Source organism: Pleurodeles waltl, chromosome 10 (assembly GCF_031143425.1).
Source record: "Pleurodeles waltl isolate 20211129_DDA chromosome 10, aPleWal1.hap1.20221129, whole genome shotgun sequence".
Classification (NCBI taxonomy): domain Eukaryota; kingdom Metazoa; phylum Chordata; class Amphibia; order Caudata; family Salamandridae; genus Pleurodeles; species Pleurodeles waltl.
The window spans coordinates 361,115,132-361,126,092 of record NC_090449.1 but is presented as its reverse complement, the minus strand read 5'-3'; positions in this window follow the sequence as shown (position 1 = coordinate 361,126,092).

Below are 10,961 nucleotides of genomic sequence, written 5' to 3'. Positions count from 1 at the left end.
GGTGGCGGCAACATCCGTGCCCAACGCAACAACAGGTACAGCCGCCACCCAGCGCACCAGCTCTGCCCTCCAAGCAGCCCCTCAGCGTTCGCCCCGTGCCCGCTCGCACACGAAGGCGGGCATCTCCTTCGCCCCAGGCACCTCAGGCCCTGCCCCAGTTACCCCTGCTGCCCTCAGTGAGGAGGTCATTGACCTCCTCCGGATGCTCATTGTTGGGCAGTCTACCCTTTTGAATGCCATCCAGGGGGTGGAAAGGGAGGTGCATCGGAGCAATGCATACCTGGAGGGCATTCATTCGGATCAGGCTGCCCATCAGCGATCGTTCAATGCTCTGGCCTCAGAACTGACGGCAGCCATTGTCCCTGTCTCCTGCCTCCCTCCTCCAACTCCCTCCACCCAGTCCCACTCCCCTGTTCCTCTGCCTATCCCAGACACACCTACAGACCAGCCTGCACACACCTCAACACCCAAGGTCAGCTCATCCAAACATAAGCACCACACATCCCACAAGCATTCACACAAGCAACATCCACATGCAGACATGCCAACAGCCACTGCCTCCTCTGTGTCCCCCTCCTCCTCGTCTCCCTCCTCCCTCCTTGTGACGTCTCCACTCACACTTGCATGCACCACTTCATCAGCCACTACGTCCATCACCAGCACACCCACCAGAACACTCCGCATACGTGCAGTCACCACCCCCACTGCCATTTACACGTCCCCTGTGTCCTCTCCCAGTGTGTCTGTCACCCCCTCTTCCAAACCACACAAACGCAGGCAGCCACCTACCCAACAGCCATCCACCTCACGACAGCCTCTGTCACAAGCACCTGCACCCAACGACAGCACACTTGACTCTCCTACAACCACATCCTCTTCCTCCACTCCCATACCCACTGCACCTACCCTTCCCATTGCTCCTAAAAAGTTTTTCCTCTCCAAACTTAACCTCTTTCCATCACCTGACCCACCCCCTCCATCTCGTAAAAGTCCAATCAGCACCTCAGCCACCACAAGCCCTGGACCTACATGGACCATAGTCCATGGATATTGGAGTCCACCACCTTCGTGGGCAGCTACATCGGCCAGCAGCAAAGGGACAGCCAGCCCACCCCCTGGGAAAAAATCCAAAAAAGGCAAGGACCGGCGCGAGAGGACAGAGACGGCAGCCTCCACAGGCACCACCCTGGCACCATCAGGAAGTGGGGGGCCACCTGGCACATCTCCAAAGGGAGGCAAGGGACACAGAGGATCAGGCAAGGATTGCAAGGGCAGCACGGCCGACAAGTCCGGCAGCAGGCAAGCTGCCCAGGAGGGCCCCACCAGACCCATTCCGGGGGTGAAGGACTACACCCACGGGCACGGGACACCAGCACAGGAGGGCCCCGCAAGCGAGAAGTCGGATGGCAAGTGAACACCAGATATTGGCCAGATCTGGTGCCCTGGAGACACATGTGAAGAACCGCTGAACAGGGCCCCGCCGTCTCAAGAACCGCTGAACAGGGCCCTTCAAGACAAGCACAGCTGAACAGGGCACCGCCGTCTCAAGAACCGCTGAACAGGGCCCTTCAAGACAAGCACCGCTGAACAGGGCCCCGCCGTCTCAAGAACCGCTGAACAGGGCCCCGCCGTCTCAAGAACCGCTGAACATGGCCCTTCAAGACAAGCACCGCTGAACAGGGCCCCGCCGTCTCAAGAACCGCTGAACAGGGCCCTTCAAGACAAGCACCGCTGAACAGGGCACCGCCGTATCAAGAACCGCTGAACAGGGCCCTTCAAGACAAGCACCGCTGAACAGGGCACCGCCGTCTCAAGAACCGCTGAACAGGGCCCTTCAAGACAAGCACCGCTCGGCTGGGCCCTTCAACTCAAGCACCGCTCCGCTGGGCACTTCCTCTCAAGCACCGCTCCGCTGGGCCCTTCAACTCAAGCACCGCTCCGCTGGGCCCTTCCTCTCAAGCACCGCTCCGCTGGGCCCTTCCTCCCAAGCACCGCTCCGCTGGGCCCTTCAACTCAAGCACCGCTCCGCTGGGCCCTTCCTCTCAAGCACCGCTCCGCTGGGCCCTTCAACTCAAGCACCGCTCCGCTGGGCCCTTCCTCTCAAGCACCGCTCCGCTGGGCACTTCCTCTCAAGCACCGCTCCGCTGGGCACTTCCTCTCAAGCACCGCTCCGCTGGGCCCTTCCTCTCAAGCACCGCACCGCTGGACCCTTCAACTCATGCACCGCTCCGCTGGGCACCGCCGTCTCTGCACCGCTCCGCTGGGCCCTTCAACTCAAGCACTGCTCCGCTGGGCCCTTCCTCTCAAGCACCGCTCCGCTGGGCCCTTCAACTCAAGCACCGCTCCGCTGGGCCCTTCCTCTCAAGCACCGCTCCGCTGGGCCCTTCCTCTCAAGCACCGCTCCGCTGGGCCCTTCCTCTCAAGCACCTCCCCGCTGGGCCCTTCAACTCATGCACCGCTCCGCTGGGCACCGCCGTCTCTGCACCGCTCCGCTGGGCCCTTCAACTCAAGCACTGCTCCGCTGGGCACTTCCTCTCAAGCACCGCTCCGCTGGGCCCTTCCTCTCATGCACCGCTCCGCTGGGCCCTTCAACTCATGCACCGCTCCGCTGGGCACCGCCGTCTCTGCACCGCTCCGCTGGGCCCTTCAACTCAAGCACCGCTGACACATTGGCAGAAGGGGCAGGCCCGGATCAGTGTCGGACAGGGCTGCACGATACACTCTGGGCACCAAGACTCCTCCAGTACCGCTGGAGTCTGTCATCCACTTGTGAGACTGTGGCTTTGCACTCCCCAGGATGGCACAGTGGGCAAGCCACCCACTGTAGGGACTTGTGAGACTGTGGCTTTGCACTCTCCAGGATGGCACAGTGGGCAAGCCACCCACTGTAGGGCCTTGAGAGACTGTGGCTTTGCACTCCCCAGGATGGCACAGTGGGCAAGCCACCCACTGTAGGGACTTGAGAGACTGTGGCTTTGCACTCCCCAGGATGGCACAGTGGGCAAGCCACTCACTGTAGGGACTTGAGAGACTGTGGCTTTGCACTCCCCAGGATTGAACAGTGGGCAAGTCACCCACTGTAGGGACTCGTGAGACTGTGGCTTGGCACTCCCCAGGATGGCACAGTGGGCAAGCCACCCACTGTAGGGACTTGTGAGACTGTGGCTTTGCACTCCCCAGGATGGCACAGTGGGCAAGCCACCCACTGTAGGGACTTGTGAGACAGTGGCTTTGCACTCCCCAGAATTGAACAGTGGGCAAGCCACCCACTGTAGGGACTTGAGAGACTATGGCTTTGCACTCCCAGGATTGAACAGTGGCCATGGAGGCCCCTCGTGGATCTGGCGTCGTGGATTCATGTGGCTGAGGTGCCCCCCCTTCCCTTCCCCCTGAGGTGCCTGTAGTTTTCCTATCTGATGCCCCTGCAGTGTTCTCTCCAATGGATTCGGGTCTCATGTGTGGGCTTTGCCCATGTGTTGAGGACCATTGGCCCACGTACAATGACAGAAAGCCAATTTTGACAGAACAATTTACATATGTGTATATAGTTATGGGATGTTCGACTTACTTATTTACTTAGCCTTACAATATATTTGAATTCCAATAACATATTATTTTGTCTTTGCATTCTTCCGGGGAGTTTGGGGGGTGTCACTCTGAGTTGTTGCTCTGCATTGGTGTGTAGGTAGTTGGGTGGGGGGGGGGTCGCGTATGTGTGTGCCCGTATTCTTTTCTCCTCCCCCCTCCCCTGTGTCGTAGGTGCAGTACTCACTGTTGTCTTCTGCGCTGGCGTTCGTGCTCCTGGTAGAGGAGCAGGTAGACAATTGCTGGTAGGATGTGTAGTTCTGGTTCCATGCAGTCCAGATTCCTCGTGGAGTGTGTAGGGTGAGCGTTTTCCCGCTCGTAGTCTGTTTCCGCCGTGTTTTTATCGGCGGGGCTGGCGGATTGGTGAGTTGTGATAGGGTGGGCGGTACATTGTCTGCCGCCTGTCTGTTGGCGGTGACCGCCGCGCTGTTTGTTTGTCCCGCCGTGGCAGTCGGAGTGTTAAAGTGGCGGTCTGTGTTGGCGGTTCCCGCCAGGGTCAGAATTCCATTTTTTTTACCGCCTGCCTGTTGGCGGGTTGGCCGCCACTTTAACACCGACCGCCAGGGTTGGAATGACCCCCATAGTAATGTGTTTTATATGTCCTGACAGTGAAATATTGCTAAATTAGTTTTTCGCTGTTGCAAGGCATGTCCCTCTCATAGGTTAACATGAGGGCTACCTTTAAATCTGATTAAAGTGTAGATTCCCTTTGGGAGCGGATGGACATGTGGAGTTTGGGGTCTCTGAGCTCACAATTTAAAAATAAATCTTTTAGTAAAGTTGATTTTAAGATTGTGCGTTTGAAAATGCCACTTTTAGAAAGTGAGCATTTTCTTGCTTATACCATTTCTGTGACTCTGCCTGTTTGTGGATTCCCTGTCTGGGTCAGTTTGACAGTTGGGCTGGTTGCACCTCACACTAGACAGTGACACAAAGGGAGCAGGGGTGTAGCCCGCATATCCTGATGAGCCATCTGTGCAAGGAGGGAGGGGAGGAGTGGTCACACACACCTGAAAGGGCTGTGCCTGCCCTCACACAATGCAGTCTCCGACCCCCTGGTGAGTGTCTGGGGCCTGGCCTGGGCAAGGCAGGATTTCACATGCCAAAGAGACTTTACTTTGAAGTAGGCCTACTTCAAAGGAGAAACTGGGTATAAGAAGGGCACCCAAAACCACAGACTTTAGAAACACTTCTGGAACCAAGAGGAACCTCTGCCTGGAGAAGAGCTGAATAGCTGAGGAAGAAGTGCTTCCCTGCCTGTGACTGTGCTTTGTGGTGCTTTCCTGCAGTGCTGCTTCTGCCAGAGTAAGAGGGCAAAGACTGGACTTTGTGTGCCTTCCATCTTGTGAAGAAATCTCCAAGGGCTTGATTTAGAGCTTGCCTCCTGTTGTTTGAAGTCTCAGGGACAGCAAAGACTTCTCTGTGCCAGCACCTGGAGTCTCTGGAGAGACTCCTGCTCTGACAAGTGGTGCCCTATCCAGTCCCTGGGCCCTTGAAAGGAAAGCTGGTGGACATCCAAGGAAATCGACTTCGGACGACTTCGGACCGACGCTGCTGCTGAATCCGGTGACACCGCCTGCACCCAACGCCGTGATCTTCGCTGGAACGCGACGCTCTTCGCAGGCCCGATGCCGCTGCAGCCTCGTTGAAGTCCGCAACTCCGTGGAAGTCGCCACACCACGTCGTGACCGACGCCGCTCGAAGTGCGCGGATTCAACGTTTCGCACAGACGCCACGATCCCCGACTTCGCGCATCGGCTTGTTTTCACTCTTCACCAAAGGTACTGTACTTGGGGGTATACGCGACTCCATGTCCGGCGCCGCTGGTGTCGGCTTGTTGGGAACGACTCCGTCATGACGCCGTGTTAACACCTCATCGAAGTATTTTTATTTCTAAGCGCTATTTTTTAGTTTTATCTTTAAAAATTCATAACTTGACTTGTGTATGTTGGATTTTTGTCGTTTTGGTCTTGTTTTGTTTAGATAAATATTTCCTATATTTCTAAACTGGTGTTGTGTCATTTTGTAGTGTTTTCATTAAGTTACTGTGTGTGTTGGTACAAATACTTTACACCTAGCACTCTGAAGTTAAGCCTACTGCTCTGCCAAGCTACCAAGGGGGTAAGCAGGGGTTAGCTGAGGGTGATTCACTTTTACCCTGACTAGAGTGAGGGTCCTTGCTTGAACAGGGGGTAACCTGACTGTCAACCAAAGACCACATTTGCTGGTGTCTCCCAGGACAAGAGTATATGTTGAGTTTATGGATATATGGGTGTAAATGTAATGGAGGTGTCATGGCATTGTGTATTGTTAGTTATGGTAAAAATTTCATCTTGCGTTGTCCAACATGAATATGTATAGTGTTAGATTTGTCCCCCTGATATGACTTATGTGTTCATCTGAATTGTGTCAGCTCGAGTTTTGATTGTGCAGACATGAAGTGTGTTCAGTTGTGCTACCTCTTTTGCAATTGATTTCGCATGTGTCCATTTAGGTGTGTGTCACGTGCAGCTAGTTGCTGTAGAGCTATGTCCCATGCAGATGGAGTTGTACATGCTCTGCTGATTTGCACTTCCACATTGTGGAGAAGGGCATGACATTTTAGTCTTGTACTGTTTGTCCCTGTGGCACATGTAGGGCCGGTTCCCGTGCACATGTTGTTTGAGGGGTGTGTGCAAAGTGATATGTGTCCCAGTGTAGCTTTCTTCCCTGAGTGTTCCTGATGACCCCATCCCTATTGACCAGCTATTGCTAGCATAGTGCTCTTTGTCTATTTGTCTCTCTGTGGTGTGAGTGGGCTGCCTAAAGGGGGTGTATTGTGACAGTGTTTGTGTCCGTCCTAATGCATGTTACATGTGTACAGGAAGTAACATGTACTTGATGCTCATGGCGTGCCCCCCATGTGATGTGGACAACAGCACTACAATATGTTTTTAAGATTCATAATATAGGTAGATGTGTGTACCTATGGTTGGTAGCGCCCACAGCCACATTGATTTGGTGGTCCAATGAACAGCAGAAGGACATGTGTGATGGGCTCCATGGTGGCATCGGACGATTGTCCCCCTTTATACTGTCCATTTCTGCCTTCTGAGACGTAGTGGTTCGCCCGCCACAGTCACATTGGTGCTGTGCAAACTCATAATGTGTCCGGCAGAAACACAGGCTCCGCAGGCCTGTTTCTACTGTCTCATGACAGTGGTGGTCTGTGCTGCCCGGCGGTGCCTGTGGGACCGCAGCGGTCTTTGCTCCATAAGCTTGCATGAGTCATAAAACGGTGGTCCCACTGCCATTCCAATGGTGCTCGGACCACTACCGCCACCAGGTAGTCCAGGGACAGCCCAACTTGTAATGAGACCCTTAGCCTTTTTCCAAAGTGAAGGTGGACTAACTCACTTGCTTCTCTATTCAAACTAGCCAGAACACATTTAGCAGCTGGTGGAAGCATATTTCATGAACCTTAAAACTGATTTAAATCATTTATCCAAAAAGTACACTTTCTATAAGGAATACATTCCAGTATGGGCCATATTTAAAATTTGGCACACGGGATACAAAATGTGATTTATATCCTCTCCGCTGTATTACAAAAGCCATAGGCTATAATGCACTTGTATAACACGATAGATGGACATCTGCCACATTTGTGACAGACTCAACTAAAAAGTTTCCGTCTTTAGTGCATATGTAACAGCCAATAGTTTTGTTTTCATAATCCCCATAATCATACTTTAAAACGTTTAAACGTCTGCCGCATTTAGCTGCAGTTTGCCCTCTCTTGCCACACAACTACAGAGCCCTCTTTTTACCTAAAAAATCAAATATGTAAACATTTGTCAAGTGTTCAATCTAAAGCCATACTTTGGGACTACGGAAAACTAGTGGAGTCTCAGGGTGAAATACTTGTAAACATATGAAAATTCTGCGTGTAATGGAGCAGCAACTACCATTTTCCTGGTAATTCTTCATTTGTAAGAAGACCATCAGAGATGCACTTGAAATACCCAGCAGTACTTCCTCATGGAGTAACCAATGAGCTTGTCATTGCTAAGCATGGTGGACTGAGTTAAAAGGGGAATTAACAGAACCTCGTATTGGGGCCCTAAGTCACTATCCCATTCATCAGTAAGAAGGCTCAGTGGAGCAGATATTCTAACCTCAAACCATTAAAGTAAATTCCACAAAGAAGCCAATTCAGAGGTCCATGTAAAATATATATACATGTATACCAAGTTAGATGGCTTTTATTTGAATGCAGCTAAAAACAGTAAGTAGAAAGACTTAGACATGCTCGTTTCTGTGTTAGAGGAAAATGTATCATGAATCTGAAAGGAAGCTCTACGTAGGGGGTAATCATTGAGCTAAAAGCTTTTGGCACAATACAGGGCCGGAGAGGCCTTTCATTATCCCAGTCATTCTCTGGTGGGCTGGAGCCCTTGGAGACGGTTTGAAAAACCCAGGGCCGCTCCTTGTGCCTCTATTTGTTTCCCCAGCTCCAAGATGTTATTTGTAGCAGTCACTGGAGAGGCTACAAGAGGCTGCTTTTGGTTCCCAAATCCCTTCCAGCCCCGATAGCATGGAACAAGCAATTCTATTCTGGAGCAAACAAGACGAAGCATTATTCAGAAGGAAGTCAGCAGTAAGGTAATTGTGTATCCAGTCGCAACATGCTCACGATTTTCAGGGTACAGTTAATCAATAGTGCTAGCATTCTCCCCTCTAATACAGGTAGCAAACAGTTCCCTTTATTTATTGAGATTTGAAACACACCTATATACCCTGAAGTATATTTTCACAACAGTCTTACCCAAGAAAGTCTATTCTGTTCAGCCGATTTCGCTATATTTTGCACAATAATATTAGACTGCAACAATAATTATCACCAGCATATCAACATATTGAAGGGTATATCAGGCATAATCCTTAGTGTGTCTCACAGATGCCCAATATGGAAGTTAGTAATAAATATAAGAATCCTTAGTTTGAAGTGAAAAGGACCTATTCCAAAGTATCTGCAGTAAAACGGGTATCTATTAGTAGACTTGTTGAATGGCTTAATATTACAAAGATGACTCTCCAATGGATATGTTTCTGAGTTGCAGATCACGTGCATGTTTTCAAATGAGATAATTAAATGTAAATCAGTGAGGAGCCAATAAATCAAGTATGATTTTCAGGAACATAAATCAGGTTTTCCAAGCACTTATGGATAACTGGATCTATAAATTTTACAAAAATGAAAAGCGGCATAAAATAGACTCATAAAATTGCCACTGTCACGCACGCACCTGTCAGCATTTTTGCAGAAAGTTCAAGCAACGGCACTTTTAGATATATTCTCCATCACAAATTTACATGAAGCAGTGTACCAGAACCAATATGCTAACTATAGTTGCCTATTGCTGTACCAAAGTAACACATATGTTATTCCTAAAAGACTGCTGCCTGTACATATTTTGTCCATTCTAAAGTGAGTTGCGATTTATAGCTAATTTTGATTATTTTCCCAACACTATAAACATACGATGATTCTAGTTTTCGGTAAGTCCTTGTTTCAACATTGCAGACGCAGATGTAAGTCCTCTGTGATCCTGGCTAAATGGGGTAATCCGTAAGAAAACCTATTTCATTATGGTTTTCTTCCCACATCTGTACAAACATTCCTAACCATTTTAATGCACGTTTTGATTGCTGCTAGAAAATTTTACAAAAAGTGAAGAAGGGGGGAAAGGGTTAATGGCTGTATCCCAAAAGTAATCTACCTGTTTTAATTCCCGTGGGCATCATTTAGCTGGAGTGCACACAGTGCTTGAAAAATCAACCATAATCGTTGGATAAAGAATATGAACACAGCCTTCTGTGTTCTCGCCCAGATATTTGGTATAAAGTCAGCTAGTGAGACTATGATGAGTTGATTTATTGTTTCAGTTAGTTAAAACCATAACAATTGTGCGTCTTACATATTAATTAAATACATTATGCTACAATTAAAATTCCTTTACAAAAATAAAAATCTGAGCTTAAAAGCGTTTCTAAACATTAACGTCTCTGGGATGCTTTTAGAGCAGAGTGTGCACAGCAAATTTACCTTTTAACTATCTGCAGACCTCTTAGGCTCCAGAGGCCAAAAGTGCAGGTGCTTGGATATGATGACCCATTCATTAATTGTCTAAAGATTTAAACAGTCTTAAAAGTGCTCTTAAAACTTGCAAGAGTTTAACCATGCTAATATGCTTGATTTACTTATCACCCCGACATCTGTAATACAACACATTATATTCTTAGACTATTTAACATTAAGGCCCTCGTTACGACCTTGGCGGTGGGTGATACAGTGGCGGTAATACCGCCAACAGGCTGGCGGTAACTACCACCAAATTATGACCATGGCGGTGATATCTCTGAAAGACAGCCAATGCACCACACTGACCGCCAGGGCGGACACAACAGTCACCACGGCAGTAGCCGCTTACAGCCAGGCGGAAGACAAAGTTCTGCCCACCATATTATGATGCTACAATCCGTCATCCAATGCCATCAAAAGCTTGGCGGAAACAGAGCACAAAAGTCAAAGGACTCACCATTGGAGACACAGGGAAAAACCACGCTGCCATGGAACCAGAACTGCATGTTTTCCCAATTACCTTCTACGTCATGCTCCACCATGAACACCAACGCCGGCAAAGACGACAACGGTGAGTACAGCCACCTGGAACACAATGGAGGAGGGGAGGAAAACGAGAGTGACACACATACACACACACAACACCCCCCCCCCCAAACACACACCATGCACACAACCAGCTGCACAAGATAATCAATTTGTCCACTATAATTGGCAAAATAATGCAAGGGCAACAGGAATTGATTACAGTGATTGTAATAAGATCAACATCAAAAATAGTAAGTTGATGTGGCAATGCAACAGATATGTACAAATGTGCAAAAAAGGGACACTGCCCAGTCCATAGTCCACAGGGGCCATATGGCCACAGGGCAAAGTCCAATGCCCCCCTCGATTCCTGCACCAATACGGAGCGAACACTGCAGGGGCATCAGTTGGCAAATAGGCTGGCACTTCAGGGGGAGGGGGGCCCTTCAGCCGGATGCAGAAACAAGACCACTGGTTCTGGAGGGGGCAACATGCCCATTGCTTTGTCCTGGGGAGTGCAAGGCCATAGTCTCTCAAGTGGGTGAATACCCCACTGGTTCTGGAGGGGGCAACATGCCCTGTGCTTGGTCCTGGGGAGTGTAAGGCCACAGTCTCTGAAGTGGGTGACTTGCCCACTGGTTCTGGAGGAGGCAACATGCCCTGTGCTTGGCCCTGGAGAGTGCAAGACCACCATCTTTCGAGTGGGTGAATACCCACTGGTTCT